This window comes from Balaenoptera ricei, chromosome 12 (genome assembly GCF_028023285.1).
Source record: "Balaenoptera ricei isolate mBalRic1 chromosome 12, mBalRic1.hap2, whole genome shotgun sequence".
In the NCBI taxonomy this organism is placed as follows: Eukaryota; Metazoa; Chordata; class Mammalia; order Artiodactyla; family Balaenopteridae; genus Balaenoptera; species Balaenoptera ricei.
The window spans coordinates 82,388,870-82,402,420 of record NC_082650.1 but is presented as its reverse complement, the minus strand read 5'-3'; positions in this window follow the sequence as shown (position 1 = coordinate 82,402,420).

Sequence of the window (13,551 nt, the reverse complement as noted above, 5' to 3'; positions counted from 1 at the left end):
ATTGACTCATGATAACAGCACTTTCTTTTCTGTTTTTTTCAGCTCTAGTGATGGTAGTGGTTCCCTGCCATTACTAAACATCTTCTCCCTTTTTCTCCTCTAGCCCTTTTAACACTTCGGTAATCAATTCCTTGTACCAAATCACCTTCAGTTGAAATAATGAGCATGTTTGCTGTCTCTCTGGATGGATACATACTGATGCAACCTTCTTTAGCTTTGGACACTTTAGCATTTGACTTTCAGTCACCTTACCTGGAAAATGATGGTGAGAATTCCCATGCCATTGTAAAGGGCTAATGCAATAATGTTTGTAAAGGTGCCCTGAATATTATAATAAACTAATTTGCACATATAAGTTTTTATTAGATAATATACAGTTTTTTTCTGAAGGGAGAGTAATATAGTGTTTGAATGCATGGGCTCTGCCTGGGTTCATAGTCACTTCAGCTACTGACCAGCTGTGAGAGGTTGGGTGAGTAGTAGTATACTTCTCCAAGACCAATTTTGCCTATGTATAAATGGGGTAAAAATAGCACTTATTTCACCAGATGGGAGGTACTAAGTGGGACATCACATGTAAGGTAATTAAGTGTCTGGCATATCATAAATGCCCAATATTGTTGTTGTTATTATTATTATTCTGTGCAATTGGTGGGGGTAGTGGGTAGTGTCCTATGGGAGAGAGCTGTATGATGGGTCCAAGAGAGAACCAGAAATCAGTCTGAACAAATGATAAAAAATTGATTAACGTAAAAAGCAATTTACTTCTGTGATCTAATAGACAACACTGATGTGAATAAACTTGTATGGTTTTGAAAAAAGAAAAAATTAAAAACCACTTCTTCAAATCCCTGAATATCAAAACATTGATTCGTGTTTACTTTGAAAGTATTTAGAATTTATTCTTCATTGAGAATGTAACACATTTTCACTGTAGATAAATTTAAAAATACACAAGCATAAAAAGAAAAGAATAAAATATCCTAACTCTAGTACCTGGATATGACTATGTTAATATCTTGTTATAGGTTATTCTACTCTAGACCTTATTTAGTGATAAATATACACACGGAGACAGATGCATATTTTCCAGCAACTCTTGTTTTGGGTACTGTATGAAATGTTTGTTTTTTAAAAAATAGTTAGATGACTCAGGAAAAACTGTCTAAGCGCCCCCTGAGGATGTGGCTCTGTGTCTAACCTACTATCCTGCCTTCAGATCAGGACCCATATTTTTAACCACTTTATTTACATAGAATTAAAAAAAAATTAACGTGAATGTTGAAATTTGAACCCTTGATGTTACATCCCTTCTGAGGCAGGGATGTTTAGCTGTCTCACCAAGGATTCCTGCTTCTAGTATCAGCAGGAAGCGGCTGCCTCGGCTGGGATTCCATTTCTCAGTCCGTCTTCCATCTAAAGTAGAATCAACTATATGAAGCTTATATATAAGCTCTTACCAATGGAAGGTAAGTGGAAGTGAGGTGTGTTGCTTTTGATGTAATGCAGCTGAGAAGTGAGTTTGCTTTCTCTACCTTTTCTTTTCTGTCTGGCACTAGGGGATGGTAGAGCCAAAGATGGAAAGTGCCTGGATCACTGAATCATCCCATGGAGGAAAGCTTTTGGCAGACCAGGAACACACACACACTAGACTTCCGTAAGTGAGAAATACATTTCAATTGGATTAAGCCACTGAATTCAGCATTATCTTAATACACATCCCAAGCCCACATTGAATGTTCTTTCTTCCTCTTCTTCCTTCTCTTAATCTCTCCCTCCCATTGTTGATCTTTATATTTTTCACTGCTCCTAGCAGACAGTGCCTTGTACATAGCAGGCACTTAATGTTAATTAAAATTAGACATGGTTCCTGGACTGACATAAATCCTTAAAATGAGCTTGAAGCACTTTCACGGCAACATGTGGAAAAATGCAATATTCTTACGATGTAGTGTACACCAGTTGTCCCCAACCTTTTTGGCACCAGGGACCGGTTTCCTGGAAGACAATTTGTCTACTGACAGGTGGGGGGAGGATGGTTCAGGCCATAATGCGAGCGATGGGGAACGGCAGGTGAAGCTTTGCTTGCTCGCCGTTCACCTGCTGTGTGGCCCGGTTCCTAACAGGCTGTGGCCCGGGGGTTGGGGACCCCTCGTATAGACTGAGTAGAAGAAAACTTTTATTATAACTAGAAAAAGACTCATAGAAAATAAGCTCATAATGGAAGATTTATTCTCCATTTCTAGAGGCACTTAAAATAGAAGATTGAGAAAGGTGGCATTTTTTTTTTTTTAATTTTTTACTTATTTATTTATTTATGGCTGTGTTGGGTCTTCGTTTCTGTGCGAGGGCTTTCTCTAGTTGCGGCGAGCGGGGGCCACTCTTCATCGCGGTGCGCGGGCCTCTCACTATCGCGGCCTCTCTTGTTGCGGAGCACAGGCTCCAGACGCGCAGGCTCAGTAGTTGTGGCTCACGGGCCCACCTGCTCCGCGGCATGTGGGATCTTCCCAGACCAGGGCTCGAACCCGTATCCCCTGAAGTGGCAGGCAGATTCTCAACCACTGCGCCACCAGGGAAGCCCGAGAAAGGTGGCATTCTTTTTAGTGGCAGGGCAGAACTTAAATAAAATTGAAATTGCTTTCTCTTTTTGTTATCTTTCTTACTGAACCCTTTCTTGTATTTCTCCAAATTTTTTATTCCCTTTTATATAAGAGAACACCAGGGAGTTCTCTTCAATTAACCCAAGTGCATTTGACAACCATCTTCCAAAGGGCCTGTCCCTGCGTTTGAAAGGTAAACTGTAGTGGTGAGTATTTCAGACCTGGGGGAAGGCACTGTCATGCCAGCCTTTGAGGAGGCATTTTTCAGCTGACAGGCCTGATGGCATCTTTCTCTTTACTCCCAGGAGGCATGTTCCCTATGAATATGCAAATACTGCACTCCTCGACATAAACGATCCCTTCTAACTCAATCACGCTTCCAATCGCAGAGTGGAGCTTCTGTCAGAATTAATTGTAATTTTGAAACTGACCCTCAGCAAGAAGAAAGATTGTGTGTTCGGTTTTGCTCTCTTTCAATAGCTTTTAGTTCCAATATTTTATGTTTAATTCATAAATGACTTCAAATAAAGTATATTTTTCATTATGCAAAAAATTTAAACAGTTGCTGGATTAGACTGATGACATAAAGAACATCGCTGCAAATCACAATCAATTTCTGTGACTTCATACACTGTTCTATTATATGATGACCATCTAAACGGCACTTTTTAAAATTTAGATCCAGGATCATTCAGAACCTTTGCCTGCACAATCAAGTTCTACAGAATCAAAGGAGCTTGGAAATAATTATGGTTAATTATGTATTCTGTAAAAACTGCAGTTTTCTTTTGTGTATCTTTTCCCGTCTAATGGTTTTGCTAAGCTGAAGAAAAGTTCAGGATGTCACCATCAGGTGTGCAGCTTGACGCCTAAGACAGAAGGACAAAGCCCAGCTCCTTTGTCTCCTCCTCCTGTGTGCAAGGAACTGTGAGCAATTTCATAGATCCAGGAAGATAATATTTCAAATGAGATGTCTAATAGCTTTATAATAATTGGCCTTCTTAAGGCACGATAGCATGCATATATTTGCTTTTCAGGGTGTGAATCATGCCCTTTTCAACTCTGTATCTCTAGTGTTTAGTGGCAAACTTAGAAAATAGTAGGGATACTGTACAAATGTCTGTTTCGTAAAGAACTTAGATTCAGAAATCTCGGGTTTCAGTGTCGGTCTACTGCTTATGACTTGCGCACATTCTTTCATTTACTCATTCTTTTTTTTTTCCCTTTCATTCTACCTCCGTAGAGAGAGCACCTATCTTGTGTCAGATGGTGTTCAAAATGCTGGGAATATAGAGGTAAATAAGAACTAGATATAGGTGCTCCCTCAGCATCTAAATGGAGCGTTAGGGGGCAGGCCAGGCTTCAAGTCATGTGATACATTTGTGACAAGATGAGCACAGAAGGAAGCAACCTGTCACTAGAGAAGGTGGGGAAGGAACAATCAAGGACGGCTCCTTTTAGGGCACGCAGTGCTTGAGCTGAGTCTTGATAAATGAGTAGAAGTTGGCCACGTGGACAGGCGTTAGCCTAGACGGAAGGTGTTTCATTCCGATGCAAATGAATGGAGCTGATATATTGGAGGAAAAGGCTTGGTGAAGGGTCTGTGCAGGACCACATCAGGAGTTACCCTGGGGAAATCAAGGGGTCAGATCATGAAATGCCTTTTGCGCCATGCTAAAGGGACTGAACTTTATCCCAAAGATGAAAGATGAAACAATTTAAAGTGTGTGCTGGGGAGTGACATGGTGGGATTTATGTTACTTAACTTGATAAGACTTTTTTTTAGCCCATAAAATGTAAAAAGTATTAGTTATCTCTTAAGGTTACTGTAAAGATTGAATGAGCTGATAAGCTTGAGGGTATCCTATAATATGGGACAGAAATGTTAACCAGTGTTATTAATACTAACTGCACACATTTATTATGCACTCATTTCTCTTAAGTACTCTATGTGGATTAAGTCATTTAATTCTTAGAGTATAATTAACCATGAATCTGCAAGTGGGACACCCACTTTGAGTTGTTTTCTTAGTAATTATACTGGATTTGACTTGATTTCTCATTTAAAATATTCATTTCCCTAGAAGGTTGCTCTAGATGGCTTCTCAATTAACTAGATAACTAAAGAAGGAGAAAGTGGTTTATTTTACTCTTCTCCAAAATCACCTACGGGTAGTTGTCAAAATGAGCTTTCTGATTACTATATATATATTTTTTTAAAAAAATTAATTAATTACTTAAAAAAATTTATTTTTGGCTGTGTTGGGTCTTCGTTTCTGTGCGAGGGCTTTCTCCAGTTGCGGCAAGCGGGGGCCACTCTTCATCGCGGTGCGCGGGCCTCTCACTGTCGCGGCCTCTCTCGTTGCGGAGCACAGGCTCCAGACGCGCAGGCTCAGTAGTTGTGGCTCACGGGCCTAGTTGCTCCGCGGCATGTGGGATCTTCCCAGACCAGGGCTCGAACCCGTGTCCCCTGCATTGGCAGGCGGACTCTCAACCACTGCGCCACCAGGGAAGCCCCCTATGGCTGCTTTCTTGAGATGGATGCGGCTCCTCTTGAATCGTGACTGGGCTCAGGTCTCAGGCTGTTGTCTGAACAGGAAGGACATGTCAATCAAGTAAGGTTATTCTTTCTCCTGGGCTCTGTCCTCTGATAGTGTTTCCTCCTGTTCGTCAGAAGCAGATCTCCTCCTCATTGTTTCATCTCCCCTAAGATTGATCTATTAGAAGTAGTTGATTATTTATCACCAGTTTATTATTCTTTGCACTGGTTCCGAAAAGTGAAGCCTAAATATTATTGGCTCAGTGGTATCATTGTGTGACGGGAGAAAATGTTTAGTAAATTAGAATCTGAAAACAAACTATTGAAAGTCAGAATATTTGCGAAGACTCTCATTTTCCTTTTTCCCAAGCTGAGATAATAACAATATTCCTAGAATTTGTAGAAATTCTACAAAGAGCAACAGTATTTTCTAAGTCCCTACTTTTGTTTAGGTACTGTCCGTGTATCAGATACAAACCTGATTTGCTCAAGGCAAATCAAACTTTTTATCTTAGCTCCAATAACACAAAACAAAAACAATAGCACAAAGGTCTTTCAAAAGCTAGATTAATTAATCAGTTACTTAACTAACTCATTAAGAAGAAGAGTATTGAAGCCATATTTTCTTTTATCACAGAAAATCTGCCCAGAGCTCAGGGCCATCAAATAACAAAAAGCACACTACTTAACTTAATCCTTAAAAAATGTGGCATATTAACTTGTTTTGCATTCTGAATGATAATAATTATTTGTCAAGGTTCTCGAATGATGGATTATTTTTATTTTTGTATAGACTGTATATAACAATATCCACAGGCTATATACAGTCTCTGAGAGGATATAAAAATTTAAAAACAGTCATAATTTTCAATTGCATTTAGTATAAATAAGTGGCAACTCAAAAGGTTCTTACACACTGTGAGTCTTCGATAAAAAATTTTTAAGATAAAGTTACATTTTTGATAAAAACTGTTATTGGTGGTGGTTTTCTATAAAAGGAAATTAGGAATTAGAGTGCTTATTCTGTATTTTGGGTCTATTTTTCTAGGTAGCTACTAAATTGCTCATGGTCACTTAAAAATTTCTGGACTTTATTGATTTCAATTGTAAATACAGACATCTATTGTGCTTTCCCATTTCCAGCAGCATAATGAAGTTTGATTGTATTTCTTTTTCAATGTCCATTGGCATTTTTATAATTTCAAGGTAATAGATGAAATTAACAATACTTTCTTTGCTAGTTTTGTGCAATCAAAAAGGCAGATATCCACTATGCCTGTTTTGAAATTTCTCACCCAAGGTTTTGAAATAAAAGCTGTTTAATGGAGGCTATAAACTTGCATATAACAGTATAAAATAAACATCTATGAAGAGAAATAGATGGCACATGAAAATCTAGTAAAAGATTGGCTCCGTTGCTTCATCTACAAACCTCACTGAACAAGCGGATTCTTCTAACCGTGAATAATCATGTAGACCATTTATCTCAGCGATGCCACAGGGAAACAGAGTTAAGAAACAAAGCCTTTCGAAGTCTGGACCATCTGATAGGAACCACTAATCTGTTCATGACATGTAGCCCCAGTGCAAATACGTGTCCAAAAATGTTTCAACATTTACCGACAGCTAATTTGCAGCAAAAATACAAACTTGCTGACTCTATTAATGGGTGAGCTTTTTTTTTTTTTTTTTTTAAAAGAACAATTTTGGTTTTTTTTTTCGTTTGTTTGTTTATTTATTTATTTATTTTTGACTGTGTTGGGTCTTCGTTTCTGTGCGAGGGCTTTCTCTAGTTGTGGCAAGCGGGGGCCACTCTTCATCGCGGTGCGCGGGCCTCTCACTATCGCGGCCCCTCCCGTTGCGGGGCACAGGCTCCAGACGCGCAGGCTCAGTAGTTGTGGCTCACGGGCCTAGTTGCTCCGCGGCATGTGGGATCTTCCCAGACCAGGGCTCGAACCTGTGTCCCCTGCATTGGCAGGCAGATTCTCAACCACTGCGCCACCAGGGAAGCCCAATGGGTGAGTTTTTGAAGGTGAACATGCAAGTGATATTTGGTATTTATACATTCCATATGCAGTTATGTGAATTTTTTCTCTCACTTTGAGAAGTACCAGTAAATTTTCATCCTGGATTGACCTCTCCCCTAAAATCCAGCACACTTCTTTGAAACTTACCTTAACAGTCTTTTTCAAATTAACGCAAGCACATTTTAATATTAGCCCAAGGGAGGCAATTCAGAAAAGTGAATCTTTTCAAAATCAGAACTTGTATTCTGGTTATATTCACACCTTTGCATTGCTTCATTGGAACAGATAATAGAAAGTTTACTATAATTATGAGCATCATTCCTAAACAAGGGAGACAGAATAATGGGGAGTCGGGTAAGCCTAAATCCATGTGAGATGATCCAATGGATTTTAGAGAAAAAAACCTGAAAATTTTCCTATAGAGTGTTTAGGAGTTTATAGGAAAATGAAGTCATATTTTATCAAATCCAAAGTGTTAGTTTCAATTAATTAATTTATTCTTGCATCTACTATTTTCTGAGTGTCTACTATGTGGGGTTGGGTGCTATTTAGGCTATACAAAAATAAAAATAATCTTTTACTCAAGAAACTTCCAGTTCATTATTAGTTTTCCAGGTGTAGATAGCATAGGAAGAGGTTCTGTTAAGGAAATATGATAATAAGAAAAGCGAAAAATTGTTTTTGAGCTAGACAGTTCTAGAAATGTGAACTTTATTGAGGAAGGAATGACATAAAATTGAAAAGAAAGAAGCATTTTTATCAGTGAGATACAAAGAATACGATCAGTATCAGATAAAACTTTCATTTGTAGGACACCACAAGAATCAAGTGTTGAAAAAGGCAGCTTAATTTTTTTTGTACGAAGCTAAATCGCCAGTTGTCCTCTGTTTTTTTTTTTTTTTTTCATTGAATTTCCTAATTGTGTAGAAGTCTGACCCACTCCTGAGTAGGAAGTGTGTGTTTGTAGGTCATCTACAGATGAAACTGTGGTAAAATCTTGGTGGAGGCTCAGAATTTCAGTCATTTTTGGCTTCATGTAGACAAAATCTGTTGCAAAATAGGAAGATAAGAAAATAGTTTGATTTTTAAATAGGTTGAAAGTATAGAACACAGTGAAAAGAAAAATTCTTGCCTAGAATAGAGGGCAGCAGATGCAGATGTTCTAATTTATGTGAAAATCCAAGGTGTTTTTATGGGCCTTATCTGTGAGAATTCAAGTCCCTCTGCAAAGTGATAACCCAATTCACTCAAATTATGATCAGAAGGAACATAAAGGCAGAACTCTAATAGGAGATGTTTTGGGAACTGCATAAAGTTCTAAAACTTCAAAACTTCACTTTTGAAGATGTGTGAATGATTGTGTGTGACATCTGAAATGATGGTGATAAAACACAGGCATATTACTTATTTTCCTGACTTTCTGTGGCTTATGGCTTCAATTTACTGAGCTATCTTCCTGACTTTCTGTGGCTTATGGTTTGAATTTTCTGGTGGATAACCAAATTTGCTTGTGTTTTCTTGCATGTGTGACTTGGGTAGCATACCTATGCCCAAATATGCCTGGCTAGGCAGAGTTTCTGTAACTTCGGCTCAGTGCCTGGTTTGTTGACTCTGATGGTGTATCTGGATTTTGACTGTGAGAGTCAGGATGGATCTCTTCACTTTAGCTCTTGATCTATGGCTATATTTGGAGGGATGTTTTTAACTGAGGAGTTTATGGAGACGATAGGAAAGCCGAGTGGAGGATGCTTGAATTAACAGTGAGAACTGTGTTTATGTAGTTGATTTAAGCACAGCTTTTCCATTGCAGTGTGATTCCAAGTCCCCTTTCCTAAGGAAATGTTAAACCCAGTACCCCAGCTTTTAGCCTATTCAGGTCCATTTTTGATTATTTTTTTCTTGCACCACCAAGATGTTCTGAATTCTTCCTATATTCCATACAGTTTCTAACATGTGCCATTTTTGAACCAAGTTGCCGCTTCGCTGTATCAGAGCCCTTTCAGGGAAATTGGGAAAAATAATCAGTTCCTAGTATGTAATTGCTTATGGTTTCTTCTTTCTTTCTTTCTATTTTCCTCCCTCCCACCCTTCCTTCCTTCCTCCCTTCCTTCCTTCCATTTCTTTCTTCCTTTCTTCTTCCTTTCTTTCTTCCTTTCTTTCTTTCTCTCTTTCTTTCTCTTTCTTTCTTTCTTTCTTTTTTTCTTTCTTTCTTTCCTTCTTTCTTTCTTTCTCTTTCTTTCTCTCTTTCTGTCTTTCTCACTTTTGCTTTTTTTTCTGTTTAAAAATGCTTTCTTTCATATTTCACTAAAAAGTTTATGTGTATAAGACACAAAGTAAATAGGTAGGAAGCTTTCAATCATGATGAATGGGACAGTAGTAATTCAGCCATTACTGTGGAAGCATTTTTAATGTATACTCTTCAATATTATGTATAAATATTTTAATGATGCAGTCCAAGTTCTGGGTTTAAAAAATTAAATCTGCACATGTGGGACACTTGCGGTCAAATTTTAAGATTGGTAAAGCCAATTTCAAGCTACTTATATTTTGAGTACATGTTCACCATTACAAATATATGATGTTAACTAATGAAACAGTAATCCTCAAAGATCTTTGCTTTGTCCTACGTTGATGCATTTGTAATCTGAGTCTGTGCGCTAATTTCCCTTCTTGTAGTTACTCTTCAAATTACAGTGGTTATGCTTTGAGTTCCATATGCATTTTACCCACCTCCTTTATCTCAGCTTTCCCATACTTTGCTATTCTCATCTTTCTGGAAAAAAACAGCACAGTGATTCCAGAGATGATTGCTCTTGCCTCAACCACAATGATAGTAATAACACCAGCTCTTAGACCCTGTATTAAAAATTCAGGTGCTTTTTTATTAACATAGTAAATAAAAGTTTGACCAGGACTCAGGCTCTCAAGTTTACTTTAAATACTTTGTCTTTATATGAGTTTTTTAAAAAATAAATTTATTTATTTTTGGCTGCATTGGGTCTTTGTTGCTGCACGCGGGCTTTCTCTAGTTGCAGCAAGCAGGGGCTACTCTTCATTGCAGTGTGTGGGCTTCTTATTGCGGTGTCTTCTCTTGCTGTGGAGCACGGGGTCTAGGCATGCAGGCTTCATTAGTTATGGCATGCGGGCTCAGTAGTTGTGGCTCGCGGACTCTAGAGCTCAGGCTCAGTAGTTGTGGTGCACGGGCTTAGTTGCTCAGCGGCATGTGGCATCTTCCTGAACCAGGGATCAAACCTGTGTCCCCTGCATTGGCAGGAGGATTGTTAACCACTGCGCCACCAGGGAAGTCCCTATAAGAGGTTTTTGTAAGGAAGCATTTTCTAAAATGTGTGCTAATAATTACTAATGGCCTTTGTTCTCTCTTTGTTTGCCAGAACAGTATTTTTCCAACAGTTTTCATTGTGATTCACACTAAGAAACACATTTTACATTGTGATCCGTTGCACAAATACATGTACATATATTAATGAAACAAAAGTGAGTTCATGAGAAAGTATTTTCATCATTGTGATGCATAATGCACTCACTCATTTTTCTATTCTTGTCTCATCTATTTCATTAAGAAATATGGCTTGTACTTACAAAATTGATCTAATGACCTTCTACATCAAAAACCTCAGTTGAGGGACTTCCCTGGTGGCACAGTGGTTCAGAGTCTGCCTGCTCATGCAGGGGACACGGGTTCGAGCCCTGGTCTGGGAAGATCCCACATGCCGCGGAGCAACTGGGCCCGTGAGCCACAACTACTGAGCCTGCGCGTCTGGAGCCTGTGCCCCGCAACAAGAGAGGCCGCGATAGTGAGAGGCCCGCGCACCGCGATGAAGAGTGGCCCCCGCTCGCCGCAACTAGAGAAAGCCCTCGCACAGAAACGAAGACCCAACACAGCCATGAATAAATAAAGATAAATTAAAAAAAAAACAACACCTCAGTTGATAAGCAAGTGCTTAGAAACATACCTTGGCCTCCTCTCCGACTGCTTTCTGCTCTGGTGCTCTCTGCCCTCCTCCTGTCTTGATGAAAGGAGTCCCAGGAGTTCATTCCTTTTGGCAGGAAGAGTGACTTCCGGGGCTGGGTCTGTGTTGAACATTTTTCACTCTCGGTTAGATCCATAGACACCACATCATCTGCTGTGAAATTTGCCAAGTACCCCTCCTGGGAAATGCAGTGATATTCTCAGCAGCTCGAATTTCACTCTGAACGATTTCACCCCATCCCTTGTTGTATTGGCCCTACATGGACTTTATGACATATTTTCTTATTTTCTGACAGTGATCCTGCTATGCTCACGTTGGGTTAGGGCGCATGGGGCAGAGTGAATCAATGTGCTTTAGACCCCATTCTGACTTTTAAACTATAAGCCATGACAGGTGATGTCAGGGAGGATACATGTTTTTCCTCAGGTTTATTGAGATATTATGGACATGTAACATGTGAGTTATATGTCATATGACAATGTGTGATTTGATACACACACATACACATATATATATATATATATATTGTGAAATGATTACAACAATACGGTTAGTTAACACCTCCATCTCCTTACACAATTACCATTTTGTATGTGTGTGAGTGTGTAGTGATATTTAAGATCTACTCTCTTAACAACTTTCAAGTATTTAATGCATTATTGTTAATTATAGTCAACACACTGTACCTTAGAGCCTCAGAATGGATTAATCTTATAGCTGGAAGTTTCTGTCCTTCAGCCAACATCTCCTCATTTCCCCAAACCCCAGCCCTAGCAACCACCATTCTACTTTCTATTTTTATGAGTTTGGAGTTTTTAGATTCCATGTATAAGTGCGATCATGCAGTATTTGTCTCTCTTTGTCTGACTTATATCCCTTAGCATTATGCCCTTAAGTCTATCTATGTTGTTGCAAATGGCAGGATTTCCTTCTTTTTTATGGAATGATATTCCATTATATCTATGTCTCTCTCTCTCTCTATATATATATATAGATAGATAGATAGGTATTGTACATACCACATCTTCTTTATCCATTCATCTGTAGATGGACACATTGTTTTCATGTCTTGGAAATTGTGAATAATGCTGTAATGAACAAGGGGATGCAGATAGCTATTTGAGATAGTGATTTCATTTCCTTCAGATACATATCCAGAATAAGATTGCTGGATCATATGGTAGTTATATTTTTAATTATTTGTGGAAACTCCATAATATTTTCCATAGTGGCTATATAGATTTACACTCCCACTAACAGTGCACAAGGGTTCCCTCTTCTTCACATCCTCAACACTTGTTATCTCTTGTCTTTTGATAATACCATTTTAAACAGATGTGGTGATATCTCATTGCTGTTTGATTTCCATTTCTCTGATGATTAGTGTTGTTGAATAACTTTTTTCATGTACCTATTGGCCATTTGTGTGTCTTCCTTTGAATTATGGCTATTCAAGTCCTCTGGCCATTTCTAAATTGGATTGTTTGTTTTTCTACTATTGAAATGTGAGTTCCTAATATATTTTGGATATTAGCTCCATATCAGATACATGGTTTGCAAATATTTTCTCCCATTTGGCAGGATGCCTTTTCTATTTGATTATTTCTTTTGCTGTACAGAAACTTTTCAGTTTAATGTAGTCCCACTTACTAATTTTTGCTTTTGTTGCTTGCACTTTTGGTGTCATATCCAAAAAAATCATTGCCAAGACAAATATCAAGGAGCTTTTCTGCTATGTTTTCTTGTAGTATTTTTATTTTCAGGTCTTACATTTAAGTTTTTAATCCATTTTGAGTTAATTTCTGTAAATATTGTAAGATAGGGGCCCAGTTTAATTATTTTGCATGTGAATATCCAATTTTTCCAGTACCAGTATTTTTTTTGTGTGTGTTTATTTTTTAAAATGTTTATCCCAATACCATTATTTGAAGAGACTATTCTTTCCCCACTGAGCATTCTTGGCTAACTTGGCAAATATTATTTGACTGTATGTGAGTAGGTTTATTTCTGGGCTCTTGATTTTGTTCTACTAATTTATGTGTCTGTTTTATGCCAATACTATGATTTTGATTACTGTAGCTTTGTAATAAAAGTTTGAAATCAGGAAGTGTGATGGCTCCAACTTGGTTCTTATTTCTTAGCACTGCTTTGACTATTCAGGGTTTTTTTGTGTGTTTCCATACAAATTTATGATTGTTTTTCTATTTCTGTGAAAATTCCACTAGAATCTTGATAGAGATTACATTGAATCTATAGATCACTTTGGGTAGTGTGGTCACTTTAACAATATTAATTCTTCTGATCGATTAATATGGGATATCTTTCCATTTAGTTGTGTCTTCTTCAATTTCTTTCATCAATGTCTAGTAGTTTTCAGTGTACAGATTTTTACC